The 19,144-nt window shown below is 52.7% G+C and overlaps 1 long non-coding RNA gene across 2 annotated transcripts; it reads left to right on the top strand.

Annotated features, from left to right (window-relative positions):
• The first annotated feature begins 18 nt into the window (after positions 1-18).
• Positions 19-5,029, top strand: LOC118893882. Of its 2 annotated transcripts, none has more exons than XR_005019628.1 (3): positions 19-2,323; positions 2,430-3,173; positions 4,550-5,029. It is a non-coding gene; the product is annotated as an uncharacterized LOC118893882 (long non-coding RNA). The 2 variants fall into 2 exon arrangements; XR_005019629.1 differs by having other exon boundaries at positions 19-1,950; positions 2,063-3,173.
• The last annotated feature ends 14,115 nt before the right edge of the window (positions 5,030-19,144 follow it).

Raw genomic sequence — 19,144 nt, forward strand, 5'->3', positions numbered from 1 at the left:
TGTGCCCTCTCCCGGCGCCCCCTCCCGGCGCTCTGCGGCCTCGCTCCCGTGCTCCTCGCGCCACTGCCGAGGCCTCGCGACCCCCGCCGGCGTCCCCTGGTGCCCAGAAAAGCCGAGCGCGCAAACGGCGGTCAAGGAGGAGGAGGCGGCGGACGAGGAGCTTCTCCACCCTGTCCCTGGGGCTGGGCCCGGGGCGCGCCTGTCCTCTCAGCGGGACAGGCGCCCTCTCCCTGCACTTTCCATATGGGACCCCCACCGTCTTTCGAACTCTTCCTCCGGGAAGATCCCTCCTCCAGCACCCTCGTAGGCGGGGAGCAAAATCGGGGCGCCCAGCCGCCCCCGGTCCGGGAGGTGCGCCGCCTGGGCCCGGTCCCGGGAAAGCACGGCGGGTTCGGAGAGCCTCCGACGCCCAGAAGGCCGACCGCACGTCTTCGGGCCGGGCTGACTGGCCCGCAGCGCCCAGCGCGTAAACCCTAAAGACCGCGGAAAAGCTGGAGCGCGGGGGCCGCTGCGGGAAGGGGGCCGGTCGGGAGCCGAGCAGAGGTTACAGACCTACGGGGACGCCAGGTCCTTCCCCCAGAGCTACCGACCTCCGGTTTTCTTAGTTTATTCCGTTTTTTGGAGGACCCTCCTTTCTACCCACTGTTTCCTCCTCCTTGCCTTTTTTCATGTAACCGTCCATCCTTGAGGAGGCTCCATAGGGATCCGTGGTCAAGGTCCTGACTGCTTTTGTAGCTGCGCAGAGCTCCACTGTGTGGTCAACCCGTCCCCTGTTAATGGGCCCGTGGGTTGATCCAGCCTCGTCTCCACTAGCAGTCCTGCATCAAGTGGCCACCTGCAGGCATCTTTTTGTATTTGGGGCAAATGCACACCTGGTGTGTTTGCCAACCAAGCTCTGCAGTCTCGGGTGTTCATAGCTAAACAGAATGCAACAAAGTTTTATCCTGGGGGGAGGCCAGGATAACTCACAAAAGTGAGTTATCCTGGCAGAAATGTTTGATATTTTGGCCGTCTCTAGTGTGTTAAAATGTGGTATAGAACACATTTGAGAATGGGTTGCAGGTGAAGGGTAAAAAAAGATAATCAGGTCCTTGTGTAGCTCTCACAGCAGATCTGAGGCCTCTTGGTTTCCTTTGGACACAGTCTGAGAACCACTTTTTTGGTTGATGAGTGTCATAGCAGGAGCTATGATCCTATCTGTGCTCTTGGGGAGGGGGAAACTTCCCCTCAACCCCTCTTGGGTTCTTGTGGCTGGACTGATAGTACAGTTGGCACAAGACAGATTAACAGGAGAAAAAGAAACTAATTCTAATTCATGTGCACGGAGGCCCTGTAGAAATGGGACCTAAGAAGTGGCCAAAGCAGGAAACTTTTATACTTTTTAGACAAACAATAAATTTGTGAGGACTCGACAGGACAAAGAAACTTAGGTTTGGGGTGCCAGTTAAAGAATGAGGTTTGTTTGTGTTTCTCGGCCCCCAATTCCCCATCTTTGGGGATAAGGGTGTCCTGCCTCTAGATGCAGGGGATGCTCCTTTCACAGAAAAGATTTATGTCCTGCTTTCAGGGAGACAGAAAGGAGGGTCAGAGTGTCCCTTTGCATTGGCCGTTTCTTAAGTACTTTAATTCAAAATAATCAATATGCCGTTAAGGCACATTTTGAGATGGCCTATCCTGGGCCCCAAAGGTCCTCACGTGGGTGAAGGGAGAGCTCTCTGGGGTCCTTTTATAGGGGCATTAATTCCATATGTGAGAGCTCTGCCCTCATGGCCTGATTGTGACCCGAAGGCCCTCACCCCATTGGAGGTTAGAATTTAAATGTGTTGAGGCGGGGAGACGTAAGTCTTTATAGCACTTGGTTATGAACTTCTCCGGACTCAGAGTTTCCATTTGTTAATGGAATCAGCAATGCTTGCCTTGGAGGGAGCACTTCGTAGGTGCTCACTCTAGGTAAGCAAAGTGTGCCACCCCAAAATGTGTCTCTTTGGCATGAGGATTAATTTAGGCTGATTGCTTTTAAGAAAGAAGACTCAGAAAGTGTTTCTTTTTACTTCCCCCTTAGCTGCCTAAAGAATTTAGATAAAGGGCCCGTTCCTGGAATAGAGCCGTCGCCACAGATATCTACAAAGAACATGGCCCAATGTGGTGGGAAAACCTAGAGGTCAGAGTCCGCTCTGTGTCCCACTGTCTCTGCAAGGCCCACGAACATTTGCTTACCACACATCTGCTTTTCCATCTCTGTGAATTGCCTTCCACCCCTTTGAAGTCCCAAACCACTACCCTCAACGTGCTCTTTTGTCTTCAGCTGAAGATGGTGTTTAAGGTGAGGGCTTCAGCCATTTTGGTGAGATACTCATTTTCCCAGTGCCTCTCCCATGTATACATGTTACTAAACTTTTGTTTGATGTTCTCCTATTAATCTGTCTCAGGTCAATTTAATTCTTAGAGCAGCTGGAAAACCCTAGAAGGGCAGAGGCAAAGGTCTTCCTCCCCGACACTGCCGAATGATAGCTGCTTTCACCACTGAACTGTGCTCTGTTTGCAGACAGCTCTCTCTTGTTCGACTGGGAACTCTTTGAAGACCCTGGTTCTGTCTTTTCCTTGATTCCCCGGTAGAACAGACCTGCAGTCCCTTATCTGCAATTCCAAAATGCAGAAAGCTCTGGACACTGAGAAGTTTTTTTCCCGTAAGTTTGGTGCCAAGATTCTCTTTGCTGCAAAATCTGACCTGACCTGACTGTAGCACTCCAATGCTCCCAGGGGTGCAGGCGCCTCTATCAGTTGCTGGTGTTGTGTGTGTTTTAAATTTTTAAGTTTATTTTTCCTTTTGTGACTTTGTGTTCAGTCGTACTATTCATGCATGAAAAAAGAGTTAAAGATACCCCACTGCTTGCTGGGGACACAGATAACACTGTCCTTGGTGATATCAGGAAGCCGGTGATGTTGGGACCCACCATGACATATGACTTTGGAAATCAAAGGGCGGGCAGTTGAAGTTCTGCAGGATTGGTGATGACCAAGACCCACTGAGACATGGAAACCACTGCCTGGGGGGGCAGGGGTGCTGACAGAAGTGGATGGTGGGCTTGGCAGTGAGGACGCCAGCGTATGCCAAACAGCATTTGCTGCTCACGAGACAGCTTGGATAGCACAGGAAGAACTGATTTTTAAAGGTGAGCATGAATATTCAGAAGGTTGGCTGTGGAAATTTAGGCAGTGATGTAGAACAATCTGAATGTCTGTGGTAGAAAAACTTCTCTTCAGGAGCCATCTGAAAATCATAGTGGTGGATTTGCTAAGATTGTTTCGGGTTAAAACCTCAGTCTGTACTAGTCTTCAGAGCTGACGAGGCAGCTGGGTCCTGTGTTCTATTTCTAGAAAGGCATTAGAATGGTTGAGGGTGCAGGCAGGGTTTCAGGATGAAAAGCACAGGCCGACTCAGGATGAAGCTGGCTGTGATTGGAAAAAGCCACAGGTGGCGGGCGAATGCGTCCCTGTGTGTGTCCTCTTATGCAAACGAACGTGTACTGGTAACCCAAGAAGTGTTTTCTGCCTGGCTTGATGATCCCTTTCAATCAGCAGCATGAATTCACTGAGAGAAGCCCAGACTGGGAGAAAACGGATATTTTATTATTCCTGCACACGGTGCCTTCCTGGATGTTTTTTGAAAAGTAACATTTCTGACGTTCACTTTCCCCCGATTTGTGACAGGAGTTTTACACCCCATGAAGAGTGAATGTAAAAACTTTTTTTTGAGGTGGAGTGGGGGGTGGGTAAGTGAACGCTTCCTGCAGTTGATGTAAACCAGGGCTTAAGTCAGGGGAAAGGGACATGGAAGAAATGCTGGGCATGGAAATGGAGCAGGTCTCCTGCCTCCCTTGAGGGATGGAGACATCGCTGGACTGGGTTAAATACAGATGAGACCAAGGAGGGGAGAAGACGATGAGGCGCTGTGAATGCTGAGGAGGCCCCCGGGGACTGTGCAGTCATGATGTGTGACCTGCCAATCACTGGCTTCGAGGACATTTATCAGCCAGCAGGCAATCACGGAGCCAAAGAGATGGCTTAGTTCTGAGCTGGTGACGCGCAGAGACGTGCTGAGAGGCACCGTCTTTCTGGGGCTGCATAGTGGCTCGAGATGACCATCCTCCACTGCCCACCTCCAGCCTGGTGACCGAGGCCGTGCAGCGCTGCTGGGCCTCCTCGCAGAGCTGGGGCAGCCAGGCCTGGAGATGACTCACTGCACACGTACGTCCGGGCACTGAGCTTCGCTTGAACTGGCGTAAGCTCGAAGCTTTAGAACATTTTCCTTGGGAGTAAGAAGTACTAGAGAATTTATTGTCTGTAGTTATCTCAGCATCTCACGAGCCACTTTATTACTATATAAGTCAGCCGGAAGCAAGGTGTAATACTATTTATGGGGTATTTATCCCACTTAGTGGGACAGATTTGGCTGCAGAGGTGTTAGTGTATTTCATGTTGGCGGTCCTGCCCCAGGCCCTGATGGAGGCTATATAATATGTTGTATGTCCTCTTCTTCTTATTTCAGCTCTGAATGCTTTGAACTCCGAAGCCCAGCCTGCCCCGGAAGACTCAGACCTGGAGCTCGGCAAAAGCATCCCAGGAAATATTTGTGAGCGAATGAAGCGTAGTGAGGGGGGATCACTGTGGGGTGTGACAGACACTCTGATGCAAGGAGCCGTGGCCCAGGCCAGCCCCTGGGGAGGAGGGGGAAGGGGCGCAGGGAATAAGCCAGTTCAGCCAGTCTCTGTACTTGACCGACGCTCTTGTGAACTGAAGATGCCGAAGTAAAGGCCTTGATGGGACTTACCGTGTCTATCAGACTCTGTGTCCCTGAGGGCAGTGCCGGGGTCAGAGTGTCAGATAAAACACAGGATGCCCAAATATCCGGAAAAAAGACGAAAACTCTTAATTCAAAATGATGCATGCAACCCACTGTTCATAGCAGCACTATTTATAATAGCCAAGACATGGAAGCATCCTAAGTGTCTAACATTCGATTAGTTTAAGAAGATGTGGTATATGTGTGTGTATGTGTGTGTGTGTGTGTATGTATATAAAAAAATAGAATATTACTCAGCCATAAGAAAGAATGAAATACTGTCATTTGCAGCAACATGGATGGACCTAGAGATTATCATACTAAGTGAAATAAGTCAGACAAGGATAGACAAATATCATATGATTCCACTTATAGACGGAATCTAAAAAATAGTACCAGTGAACTTATTTACAAAACAGAAACAGACTCACAGACATAGAAAACAAACTTATGGTTACCAAAGGGGAAGGGGAAGGGAGGGATAAATTAGGAGTTTGGGATGAACAGATATAAACTACTATACATAAAATAGATAAGCAACAAGGGTTTACTGTATAGCACAAGGAACTATATTCGGTATCTTGTAATAACCTCTAGTGTAAAAGAATCTGAGAAAAAAATATAACTGAATCACTTTGCTGTACACCTGAAGCTATTACAACATTGTAAATCAACTGTACTTCAATTAAAAACAAACACAGGATGCCCAGCTAAATCTGATTTTCAGATAAAGGATGAATAATTTTTTAGTATAAGTATGTCCCAAATATTGCATGGGATCTATACTAACAAATTATCTGTCATTTATCTGAGCTTTGTCCTGCACTTTTATGTACTAAATCTGGTGCCCTCGCGAGGGCCTCAGTCACCTTTGTAGACGGCCCCCTAGCTCAGGGCTGCCTCGAGATGCACGCGGTGGACGTCGGGGGAATGGCTGACTGTAGGGGCGGACTTCGCCAGCGCGTGGGCTTGTGTCAGCTCTCGGTCTGTTCCCTCTCAGCCTCAGATCCTCCCTTCTTTGCCTGCTCTGGGCTTTGCCAGTGGTTCTGCTTTGGGGCCAGAGCCGTGTGGAGCCTCGTCAGTACAGAACCGCGGAGGGACACGGGAGGGGGGGTTTCTCTTGCTGTTCCAGTGTTCAGGCCCTGCAGTGCACAGTGGCCAGCACCTCCCCTGGCCCTTCTCCCAGGGTCTCTGCACTGGAGTGACCTGGAAAGGCAGGTCCCAAGAGCAGCCTCTCCTGCATCCCCTGGGGTGGCTTGGTAGAGAGCTCTGGGGCACGGCACCCCCTGGCATCCCAGGGGGCAAGCCTGCAGCAGCCCCGCTGGTGAGGCCCCCCACGACTTCTCCACCAGCCAGTGAGCCCCGTGCCTGCCCCACGCTGGCGGCCACACCGGGCCACGCCGTGCCTGCTTCAGCAAGGCCTGGGGCGGGGTCTCCCGTGGGTCCCCATGTCAGCCTGAGGGCTGCTCCCTGTGTTTGCTTTTCCTGTACCCTTCAGTGTTCTCTGTACCTGTTGCTGCCAATTCTCTGTTACTCCAATGCCCTTTTCATAATTCTTTGTAATAAACTGTCCCTTTCAAATCACCCTGTGGTTTCTGTCTCCTGACTGGACCCTGCTGGCCAGGTGTGAAGCATCTTTAGACTTCTGTTTCCACTCTGAACCTAGGCTGCCTCTCTGTTTCAGGAGGTGACTCTGTTTTGATAGTTGGCCTGATGCTTTCTGATGGGAATAGGGCTGCCAACACCCAATGCCGCCCAAAGGCCTCCCCAGGGCTCCTTAGGCCACTGTCTACCTCCTGAGAAGTGGTGTTCATGTGACAGCCTCGCTACCACCGACCAGTCCCCTGGCTGAAGGAAAACGGGGGAGCCAGGTCTCCTGGGTTTAGGGTGGGAAGCTGGGCCAGCCTGGGGCCGGGGCTGGCGGTAAAGAGATGCAGAGAACGTGATGCGAGATTTTTCCCCGGGAGGCGGACTTGGGAACTTTGGGTTACCGTGATGGGAGCCCACAGGCGCTCCGTGTCCCTTCTGGCGCATCAGAGGAGGCAGCTCCTGTGCGGACTCCAGTGGTTCAGGATCGTGGGGCCCACGGCAGGCCACCCCCAAATGCGCCTCAATGGCATAGTGATTGTTTTGGATTAAAGTTGCCTAAGAAACGACCAATGCAAGAGGGACACTCTGACCTTTCTGTCTCCCTGAGAGCAGGAAAGAAATCTCCCATGTGAAGGGTGCACCCCCTGCACCTGGAGGTCGAAGGACACCCTTATCACCAGAGAAAGGGAATTAGGGGCCGAGAAGCCTGTATAAAAAAACCCCGTGCCTTCTTTCATTGACTGCCCCAAGCCCAAACTGTTTAGAGTCTTCACTAATTGGGCACCCAAACGCAAGTTTCTTTGTCCTTTCAGTTCCTCACAAATTTACCATTTCTTTGTCTAAAAAATATAAAAGCTGCTTGCTTTGCCCACTTCTTAGGTTCCATTTCTGTGAGACCTCCATGTGCATGAGTTAAAATTAGTTTCTTTCTCTCCTGTTAATCTGTCTGTGTCAATTTTACTATCAGTCCATCCATAAGAACCCAAGACGGGTAACGGGGGAAATTTTCCGTCCCCAACAGTTTCAAGCAGGAGAAAAATCCAGATTGGTGTGACTAGACTAGGGCACAGGGGGCCTCTGAGGGACTTTCTTTTTTTTTTTTTTAAATTAGAATTTTTTTTTTTTAATTTATTTTTTTATTTTTGGCTGTGTTGGGTCTTCGGTTCGTGCGAGGGCTTTCTCTAGTTGCGGCAAGCGGGGGCCACTCTTCATCGCGGTGCAGGGACCGCTCTTCATCGCGGTGCGCGGGCCTTTCACTATCGCAGCCTCTCCCGTTGCGGAGCACAGGCTCCAGACGCGCAGGCTCAGTAGTTGTGGCTCACGGGCCCAGCTGCTCCGTGGCATGTGGGGTCTTCCCAGACCAGGGCTCGAACCCGTGTCCCCTGCATCAGCAGGCAGATTCTCAACCACTGCGCCACCAGGGAAGCCCGACTTTCTTCTTTTGACAACCTTAAAACCTGTCCCCAGCCGGTGCTGACACCCTGCAGATCCCTAGCAGGAGACGGGGACCAGTGGCTTAAGGGCAGCCACTGCCCGGGTCCCCCGTCAGCCAGAAGGTCTTGGAAGGGGGCCTGGTTTGGTCAGTGGAGGAGTCTGGGGGCTCCAGGGCCTCTCGGGCTATCCTCAGTGATGGTCCTCAACCCCTCTGGGCTCTCCTGGCCTTTCTCTGGGGAGGTCCCTGCCTCTTACCATGGCTGGAAGGGGGCCCTGAGACCCAGGTTCTGGGCTTATTCCAGTAAGGCGGAGTTGGGGGAATAGCAGGGCCCCTAGAGGCCCTGGGAGAGCCCCTGGTGTCCTTCAGCTTCAATCGATATCTCCGTGCTGAGGCCTCTGAATCTGTATTTTTTGGGCAGGCTCTTCTTGGAGCTGCCCGGTGTGTCGGCCTTTGAGTTGACCCCTCCAGGGTCTGGGTTAACGGGAGCATTTTGAACCCACACTTGTTGCAAAAACTCCCCAGAAGGTTTGTTTTCTGATTTTACCAAGGATGTCCTACTCAGGTTACAGGTCATGATCTGGTGACACAGAGTTTTCTTTTAGAGACTCGGACACCCCTCTCAGTTCCTAAGGGAGGGGCTGGAGAAGTCATGTGATTCTCACCCCAGCGTGGACAGACGATGCCCCTTTCATGACGGCTCCACCCACGTGGATTCCGTCAGCCCCACCAGACGGCCGCAGTGGGGCTGGGACAGTAAACCGAAGGCCTTGGGTCATTTTAGACGAGGAAACAAAATCCTCAGGCCTCTTTTGTCCTTAGGAGGGTTTTATCTCTACAAAGATTTTCGTCCACCTAAGCGTGTTCTGTAAGCCGTCTCCAGGGGCTGCTCCTTGGTCCCCAGCCTCAGCCCCTCTGCCCATCCATGCCCCCCGCAGAACAGCCCCACTGGACGTGCCCTGAAGCCACCCCCTTTCCTTCCCACACACCTGAGGCATTTGGCTACAAAACCCTGCGTTTGAAATCAGGCAAACAATCCTTACATTTCTGTGTGTGGTAGAGGGGGTGGAGTGTCACACCTTGGCTTGGGCAAGAGGGTTAAGACCAGGGGGAAAGTGAGTACTTGTGGATTATGGGCGAGTTTAACCTTTCTCAGGTCATGGAGCCCTTTCCCATGCGGAATAAAGGCTCTGGTCCGAAGCATGAAACTTTGTACATTTCTGGGGGTTCATGAGCGTCCTGAGGTCTGTGGATCTGGGTTAAGACCCATCAGCCTGGGTCCATGTCTTTTAACGTGTGGTCAAGGACCCCTCATGTCAGAATGGCCTGGGCACTTGCTAAGCACACAGCTTCCTGGGCCTCACCCCACAGGATCGGAAGTGGGGGAGAGGAATTTGCAGGTTAAGCTCCAGGCCTCCTGACAGCGTCTGAGGCTGGTTCTGTGCTCTGGCTCCGCAAGGCTGTGTGCAGACTCTGTCACTTAGAGATGTGACTCCACGACTCCTCATATCAAGCCGTGGCGTCTTGTGTCCCCTCTCCACGAGTGAGGCACGTCCAGGAGAATTGCTCTATGCGGTAGAACGTGGTGGAAGGGCTGCGGTGTGGTTCCCAGCCTGGCAAGTCCTCTGCAGGACTTCACACTTACTCTCTAGGGACTGCCAACGTGGGGGCCACCCTATTGGAGCCTGGAGCCCAGGGCAGCCATGCCCACTTGCACCAATGGCAGACGTGCGAGGGTGCTCAGCTGCCAGTGGGCAGCCCCAGTGGACCAGCTTCAGTGGTCGATCCCCAGAATCGAGAGCTAATAAAAGCACTGTTGGTTTGGGGTGGTTTGTTACACAGTGTTGATTGTGGCAGAAGATAGCTGATACAGGCTCTTGGCCACATGTGGCCTTTCAAATGGAATTAAACCCTAGTTCCATCGTGGTAATGATAGGTCTACCCAGGGACTGGTGTCCGCTTGACCTGACCACTGACACCCATCTCTGTGACTGTTGAGGAGACAATACCACAGCGTGTGTTGGCCGTGATGGCAGACACATCAGGAGCTGATGCAGCAGAGGTGGACCGGGCGCTGGCGTCCACAGCTGCCAGGGGGACGGGGCTTGGGCACATCAGCCAAGCGTTCTCTCCCCTGGGTGGGAATGACCTCCTGGCGGAACCGACAGGCTGCGTTGTGCCTTTGCAGCTTCTGCTGGGCAGTCATTTCCATCCCAAAGCCATGTGCCTGATCTTTCTCATTTTACGTTCAACGGAGAAGAAAACGCTGCGTGCACGTGCTGGTAGCACCCAAGTCCTACTGCGTTACAAGTCATACAGGCCTGACGGAGGAGAGTTTATCTTTCTGCGTGGAAGGACGGATGTGCTCTCATGACACAGGAGAAAGCCCCCAAATCAAAATCACCAACGAACCAGCAAGCGAAACCACATACAAACACAGCAGGCGGGGTAGGAAGTGGACAGCAGGCTTTGGTTATGGTCAAAGCAGCTCCGCAGGGCTAGGACTGCAGGAGCTTCCAGTTCTTTTATTTTTCATTTCTTCATCAAAGTCGCATGTTTTCCTGGCACCTCTAGGACCAGACATTCATTGCTGGAGGCCTTGGGGACACCAGGGCATGCGAGAGCAGGTCCTGTCCTCAGGGTTAAAAAGCAAAGCTCACCTGAGTAGATTTGAAGGGCTAATTGGCTTTATTCAACTATTCCTGGTCGAGCAATGTCCCATCTAGTAACCAGAAGGGCCCGAGGGGGTTGTAGGAAATGGGGGTTTTTGATACACAGAAGAAGGGCGGGGCAAGAAGATATTAGCAGGAGAAAAGAAAGGATTTTCTCTGGCCTCCCACCTTCTTTGGGGGAGGGAATGGCAGGGTCTGTACCCTGCGGACTGCCTCAGTCTTGCTGATCTGGAAATTTCAGATTACCTGTTTAATGGTCACATTCCTGGGAGGGGTTGAAACTGCAATTAAGTCTTGGTTCCTTTCGCTGGGGGTGGGGTGGGGAGTCGGGGGTGTGCAAATGGCACCATTTGGGGCCTGTTGCTGCTTTTTAAAAAAAATGTCAGGGAGCCCTCATTCAGGGGAAGAGAGAGACAAGCAAGAAAAGGCACGAGCTAACTTCAGACCACGCCAAGAGCTGTGAAGGGAGTTAAGAGTGAATGAGGGAAGAGATACGGGAACATATGTATATGTATACCTGATTCACTTCATTATAAAGCAGAAACTAACACACCATTGTAAAGCAATTATACTCCAATAAAGATGTTAAAAAAAAAAAAAAAAGAGTGAATGAGCAGTTGGAGGGCCGGCTCGGGAGGAGGACCCCAGCAGCTGAGCGGGTCGGGGCGGCCTCTGAGGTCCTGATATTTGAGCTGAGACCTGACAGGTGTGGAGAGTTGGGAATGAGCATCAGAGGGAACCGTGACCGCAGAGACCTGGGGAGGGAGGGAGCTTGGTGAGGGCGGTGCTCAGCGGACAACCAGTGTCCCTGGAGCTGGGGAGGGAGCGGAGGGCAAGGCGAGGCTGGCTGAGTTTGGAGAGGTGCTCCGGCCAGGCCAGGTGGCCGGAACCCCGAGATTGGATGTCGTTGTGAAATCCATAGGTGTCACCGGGGAGGGTGAAGGAGGAGAACTGAGGCCCGATCCATGTTTTTAAAAGTCTCAGGGGGTGGAGTACATCATTCAAACTCCCCAGTGGCGCCTACTGATTTTAGAATGACATCTAGTCTCACGCAAACTTGTACCTGAATGTTCACAGCAGCGTTATTCACAGTAGCCATAGGTGATGTGCACAGAAAAACATTGCCCGCTGCGAATGAAAAATATTGCCTGCCATATCAGTAAACAAAGGATGTAGCAGCCAGAAGTCGGGGTGGATGCAGGTGCCCGCCGCCGTCGGCCACTGCAGCTCCGCGCCCATCCCCACGGCAATGCACCCTGCGGAGACTCAGGATGAGAAAGCACAGGACGCTGGCCCCAGAGAGCTGAGGTGCACATCAAAGGAATGATTTCAGTGAGCCCAGACTCCTGCGTCTTCCCATACAGAGAAAAGCACTAAGATCATTAACTTGAGATGTCTGGTTTTTGTGATTTGCAGTAATCTTTTCATGTTCAAATACATGGCTTTCTTTTTCAGCAATAACTCCTGCACATCCTCGTTCATCCCCTACCTCTTTGGAGCAGTTCCTCAGAGCTGAGAGGCTGCCTTCCCAGACTGTAGTGCTCAGTAAAGTCCCTGAATAAAACGTAATTCTCAACTTTTAGGTTGTGCGTTTTTTGTTGTTGTTTTGCTTTGTTTTTAGTTGACAGTGAGAACAACCCAATGTCCATCAGCGGATGATGGATAAACACAATGAGGTCTGGCCCTACAGTGGAATAGTATTCAGCCATGAAAAGGAAGGGGATTCTGATACATGCCACCACATGGATGAATATTGAAAACACGGCTTTAAGTTAAATCAGCCAGCCAGACAAAAGGACCACATATTGTAAGATTCCATTTATGTGAAAGGTCCAGAGTAGGCAAATCTGTAGAGATAGGAAGTAGATTAGTGGTTCCCTAGGGCTGGGGTGGGGGAGGGGAGAATAGGGAGTGACTGCTGACGGGCATGGATTTCTTTTTGGGGTAAAGCAAATGTTCTGGAGTTTACCAGTGGTGATAGATGTGCAGTTCTGTGAATACTCTAAACATCACTTAATTGTACACTGTAGAAGCGTGAACTTTGTGATATGTGAATTATATCTTAGTAAAGCTGTTTCTTTAAAAAGTAGAGCTTGGAGTATTGGGGGTAGGGCAGCGGGGAGACTGGTTAGGGCGCTGATCCCAGGAGGGTGACCAGGTTTGGCCCAGGGTGGGGGCGGGGGGGGGGGGAAGGAAGCATGTCGGGTGTGGGGCGATGGGCCCAGCTGACGGGTTGGATGTGGAGGGTGAGGGTGTGAAAGGAAGGGGTTTTTTGCCTGCGTGTCTCCCCCAGGCAGGCGGGGTGGGGGGGCACCTGTGCGAGGAATCAGGACGGACAATGTCCTGGGACCTCGTGTCTGCACACCCGCCAGCCTCAGACCAGACTGAATCCTGGCTCCGCTGTGGAAGGAGTCCATTTCTCAGGTGAGTTTCCCCACGTGTAAGATGGGGATGACGTTTCCTCCTCCGAGGCTGTGGTTAGGTTAGATGCAAAAAGGCGGGGGGGAGGCTGAGCACAGGCCCGGTGAGAGCGGGGGGCGGGGCATTTCCAGCGGGGAGGGTCGGAAAAGTCGCTTCCTTCCCCTGGGCCTTGGTTTGTTGTTCTGTCTAATGCGGCTGGAATTTTGAGGTCTCCTCTCAAAGCTCCTTCAGTGCTTTTGTGACAGGGAACATAGCTGCCCTCCCCGGTCCGAGGAAAGCCATGAAACCTCATTCCCCAGTCATGTTTAAGGAGGTAGAGTCTATCTCCCTGGAGGCCCTGAAGCAAAGCAGGGCCTCTGAGAGTGGGGAGTGGGATGGAGAGACCTTCATTTCCACCAGCTCCTGAACGGGTGACACGGGGTACTCCGAGTCCCTCCAGGGGGATCAGTTAACCCGGTCGCAGCCAAAGAAGCACGTTTGTGTTTTCTTTTATAAGTATGTGTAATAGACCAGACCGTGTAGTTGGACCCTTAAGAAGGCTTTAGGATGTTGTACATCTGAAATCTTATAATACTGTACATCAACTATACCTCAATCAAAAAAAAATTTTTTAAGGGAAAAAACAGAAAAAAAAGAAGTCTTCAGGTCTGCACCTGGGCCTCTGGGCCACCAGTATTTCTGGCAGAGTAAAGACGGTCAGCACATACACACCACTCCACACACACCCGCCACTCCCCCATCACACACACAACCTCCGCTGCCCCCATGGCTTTCTGTGGTGTGCCCTACATCTTCATTCTTCGCATTTGTACTTTAGTTAATGACTTTATGTGTGGGTGCTGTTGTCATGGTAGGAAATTCAGAAGTGAGACCCCCTGCATCCCCCTCACCGAGGGCAGCCCTATCACTCACTCCAGTGGGTCCTAGAGATAGTCTTTGCAGTGGCTACACGTGTGTTTCCTTGACGTAAATGTTAGCGCACAATACACATTGTTCTCGACCATATTTTCTGGGTAATAACTTGGAGATATTTCCATATCACAAGGTAAAAGAATTGTCTCACTTTTTTATTGTGGTAAAATATACGTAACATAAAATTTACCACCTTAACCATGTTTAAGTGTACAGTTCAGAGGCCTTGTTACCGACCCAAACTTTGGTCCACTCGCCTGTGCACAGTAAAGCCAATCTACTGACACCAGGTTGTGGTGAAGGAAAGTGCAGCATTTATTGCAGATGCCAAGCGAGGAGTCCAGGCAGCTTGTTCTCAGAAGGCCCAAACTCCCTGATGGCTTTCAGGGAAAGGTTTTTAAAGACAAGGTGAGGGAAGGGAGTCGTGGGCTGTGTGATCAGCTTGTGGACGTTCTTCTGATTGGTTGGTGGTGATGTAATCAGGAGTCAGCATCATCAACCTTCTGGTTCCAACTGGTCTGGGGTCTCTGTGCTTGTGGACAGCACACAGTGAACTTCTTCCACTTCGTGTGGGTTTCCGTGTCTGCAAAACAGCTCAAAGGGCATGACTCAGAATATTATCTATAGCCCTTGAGGAGGAACTAAAGGTCCTTGACTTTGTTTAACGGCTAAACTATTATTACTTTGTCTTGCTTGACTGAATTTTCTACATTTTCTCACTTCTCTGATTAAATTCATTCTTTGGAACTCAGGGGAAGGCCTAGGAGGCTAAAGTTTTTCTCCAGACAAGAGGCAGGCAGAGGACATGGGGGGTGGTCTGTCCCAGGAAGACCCCATAGGTTCCTGCTTGGTTACAGCATTAGGCTCATTTACATTGTTGTGCAACTATCCATCTCCAGAATTTTCCATCCTCCCCAACAGAAACTCCATCCCCATTAAACACTCTCCCCATCCCCAACCCCTGTGCCTGGCACCCATCATTCCACTTTCTGTCTCTATGAATCTGACTCCTTCAGGGACCTCAAGTAAGTGGATCATACAGTATTTATCCTTTTGTGACTGGCTTATGTCACTGAGCATAATGTCCTCAAGGTTCATCCATGTGGTAGCAGGTGTCAGAATGTCCTTCTTTTTTGAGGCTGAGAAATATAAACAGACCACATTCTGTTTATCCATTCATCTGCTGATGGATGTTTGGGTTGTTTCCACCTTTTCTCTTTGGGAATATGCTGCTATGGGCGTGGGTGTGCAGATTTCCTTGGTTTTTTAGATGGTTGCAGAATATTCCTTGCAGTGGAATTTAGTGCACCTACCCTCTACGGATGTGCCTTTAGCTACTGTCCGCTTTTGCTGTCACAAACACAGCTGCACCAAGTGACCTCCTGCACTGGCTGCTGCGAACCTGTGCGACTCTATATTGTAGGATGCATTCCTGTAGGTGAAATTGCTGCGTCAGACGGGAGGTCTGTAATTCTGTAAACCTGTGTCTTTGAACTCTTTCCATTTGGCATCTGTTGGAAGCTGGTTTCAGATGCACCAAATCTTATGGGTGATGGCGTGAGGGTCGTGGGAGTATTTACCAGGCAGCAATCATGGACAGACTTTTTCATACAAAATTCAGACTTTTGCCGCAGTGGGCGCTGCACCTTTGACACCAGGAAGCGGAAACTCCCCACTTGCTGCGGCAATGGACACAAGGGGGTGCTATTCTCCCGCTTTTAGGCAGCCAGAAGGCTCAGCCCAATTCTCTGCTTCCGTAGCTGCGCAGGTGATTATTTAGGACTCGAGTGGGAAAAAAAGCATGGTGTTTCCTGAAGAGAGCCTGCACAGGACTGGTTGTTCTGGTTTTGGGTGGAGGAGAAGTATTGAAGGTGGAAACCGACTTGGGGGACAGAGAGATTCCTGTGATTCCGTCCCAGCCTTAGCCCAGCGCGAGCTCCCCAGCCATTGCCTCTCCCTGGGCATCGTGCCCTAGGCCCCGTCGGAAACAGGACCCAAGGTTGCTACTAGCAATTCTTTTAAACAGATAATGGTGTATTTCTTTATTGTCTAATTTATCCAGTGGCCTGGCCTTCAGTGGCAGGGCACAGCTCACCTCCTTTTGGCTGTTGACCAGGATGGGCCATACGGCCCCGCCTCACTGCGGGCAGGTGGCTTCTGGCCCTGGGTCAGAACTCCCGGTGGGATGCCTGCCGTGGGCCACAGCGCTTGGGGGTGGGGATGGGGGCTGCAGGAGGGGCGGCACCAGGTCCTTCCTCCCTGGATGTTAGTGGGGGTCAGTGGCGGGGGATTCACTGCCTGTGCAGCCTCCTCTCCTCCTCCGCCTGCCAACACACGTGCAGGGGCCACCGTCCCATGCCGGCTGTCCAGGGATCCTAGGTTTCGGGGTGTCTGAAGGAGCCCAGAGGGACTGGGGGGCTGCCAGCAGGAGAGAGGCTGGTACAGAGCTGTGCTGCCTCCAGGGTGGGGTGTGGGGTATGGAAAGGCTGGCTGGGGGCTGCATGGAGGCTGGCAGGGCTCCCGGCTGTGCGCAGAGGGAGGGCTTCCTCAGTGCCCTGGCCCAGTCCTCACCGGCCAGTTCCCCCACCTGCCGTGCCGCTGCCCGCGTGGGTCTCAGGCCGTCAGCATCCCGTCTGGAAACCTGCCTCTCTGACGACCCTCTCCCCGTAGCAAGAGCGGGCTTCTCTCCTCCTTCCCAGGACGAGGTCCTGACGGTCCACGTGAACCAGAGCCCCAGTCCCTGCCGCCGGAAGCATCTGTCTTTCAGCCGGTTTGCACGTGGTGGCGATGCCACGGCTCTGCCTGCTCCCCCCCGCTGCAGCAAGGTCACTCTGTCAAACAGCCCTGCCTGCCTGGTGGCCCTCGGTCCCCGTCACCCTGTGTTGGGCTCTGGCCCGACTGCCGTGCCGTACGCCCCACACTGCACAGCAGCCCTGCCCCCGGGGGACGCAGCCAACCCACCCTGGCTGCGGTGTCACCCCACCCACCATGCCACCCTGCCTGCGGCTCCCACCTCGCCCCATCCGGAAGCCACCCGAGGTGCTGGGGCAGCCCTGGGGCCGTGCTCTGTGTGTGCTCTGCTCGTGGCCGCCTGCTGCCCCGATGACGCCGGGCTCTCCGTCTAACCTGTGCCTCCCTGCAGGCGTCTCTGGGCAGGACGTGCATCCCTGCTCCTCACCGGGGAGGGCGGGTGAGGGATACTGCGTTCTGAGCACACAGAGGTGCGGGACCCGCTCAGAACCGGGGTCGCTGGAATGGAAGGGACCTCCCGGCGGTGGTCCGGCCCCCTGCTTTATGGAGAGGAAACGGAGACCCAGAAACGGGGATGGAGCCTGCCCAGGCCGGCCAGCTGTGGGCGGGAGCCCCAGGGGTGTGGATTTGGCCATCCTGGCAGAGCTCTCCCCTCACCGTGCTGGACCCAGCTCTTAGGGCCTCGGGGAGGACGGGGTCGATGACACCCTGCAGGGGAAAATGGAAGGGGCGTGTGTGAGGGTCCTGGGGCCGCTGTAACAAAGTACCACAGACGGGGCGGCTTAAAACAAGGCGTTCACTCTCTCCCGGTCTAGAGGCCGAAGTCCGAATTCAAGGTGTGGGCAGGGCTGGTGCCTCTGAAGACCCCAGGGGAACACCCTCCGTGCCTCTTCCAGCTCTGGTGGTGGCAGCAAACCCCGGAATCCCCTGGCTTGTGGCAGCATCCTCACCCCCATCTCTGCCCCCGTCCTCACGTGGCTTCTTCCCTCTGTGTGTGTCTCTGTGTGCGATTTCTCTTTTTTTTACTGGGACACCGGTCATTGGATTTAGGGTCCACTCGAACCCAGTCTGACCTCATCTTAACTTGACGACATTGCAAAGATCGTATTTCCAAATAAGGGCCCATTCACAGACTCTGGAGGTTGGGATGTGAACATAGCCTTTGGGGGGACGTGATTCAACTCCACACAGGGGCTCGCGAACTGCCAGGTGCCAGGCATGAGTGAGCTGTCCGTGCAGACAGTCATTGGCTCCAAAGAGCCAGCGGCTACACTTGGGGATATAGAAACGGTAACTTTGTGGAAATTTCAGGCCGCCGTTTCTCTGAGACACGTTTGTAGGCTCTCAGAAGGGTTTGGAAAAGCCCCTGGGACATCACGCAATTCCATAGTCATCACAATGTCTATATTCCCTTCATCTACCCCATTTTCTTACCCCTCCTGCCCCTCAAGTATTTCAAACTAAGTCCAGACATCATGCCATCCCGCTCCCTCCCGGCTGCAGAATAATCCCCCACGTGCAGAGCCGTGACACCATCGACAGACTGAACAAAATCAGCAATAACTTCTCAATGACACATGATAGCCTGTGTCCAAATCTCCCCAATTGCCTCACGACTGTCTTTTTACAGCGAGTTTACTGGAATCAGGATCTACACCTTGAATGTGGTTGTTACGTTTTGCAAGGCTTCGCGGACGGAGCAGGAGTGTACCTCATGCACAGCGACACCTGGTCCGACGGCGGCTGTGACAAATGACCACGAACTTAGTGGCTTAAAACAGCACGACTGTGGTGTCTTACGGGAGCGGTGAGGTAGCCAAAATGGGTGTCGCTGGGCTGAAATCAAGGTGTTTACAGGGCTGCCTTCCTTCCAAGGCTCTCGGGGAGAGTCCTCATGTTGTCCCGCGCCTGAGGGCCACCCACATCCCTTAACTCACGGCCCCGGCGTCACCCCTACCTGTTTCCCTCGTCACATCTCCTCCCCCTTCCCCTGTGATGACACTGGGCCCGCCCGGATCACCCAGGGTAACCTCCCCAGCTCAAGCCACTTAATGTGATCACACCTGCTTTGCCAGACAAGACAGCACAGTTACAGGTTCTGGTGATTAAGACCCAACATCTTGGAGGAGGCTGTATTCTGCCGACCACAGCGGCTAAGCAAAAACAGCTGGGAAGGACAGACAGCCGTGACCTCAGTGCGATTCTTTCAGCTTCTGCAGCCAAGTGGCACCTGCTGCTCGGCTGGTGAGGGAGAGGCAGGGACACGCGGGGGTCCGAGCAGGAGGGAGGCCGCACAGGTCACTGTGTGCACAGGGCCGCGGCTCAGCCCGAGAAATAGCTCAGCCGCTGCTGCCGAACACAGTTTGCTGATTGGAGCTTCCTTTGGTCGTAGCCATCACTGGCGGGGCTCGGGGGTGTCTTCTGGGGCTCCTGGTGAAGTTTGTCACACCTCCTGGGTGGTCTCCAGGCGTCAGCATTCACCCTGATCAGAGCCTGTGATGGTCAGGTTTTGTTTTTTTTTTT

The sequence above is a fragment of the Balaenoptera musculus genome, chromosome 4 (assembly GCF_009873245.2).
Source record: "Balaenoptera musculus isolate JJ_BM4_2016_0621 chromosome 4, mBalMus1.pri.v3, whole genome shotgun sequence".
NCBI classification, from domain to species: Eukaryota; Metazoa; Chordata; class Mammalia; order Artiodactyla; family Balaenopteridae; genus Balaenoptera; species Balaenoptera musculus.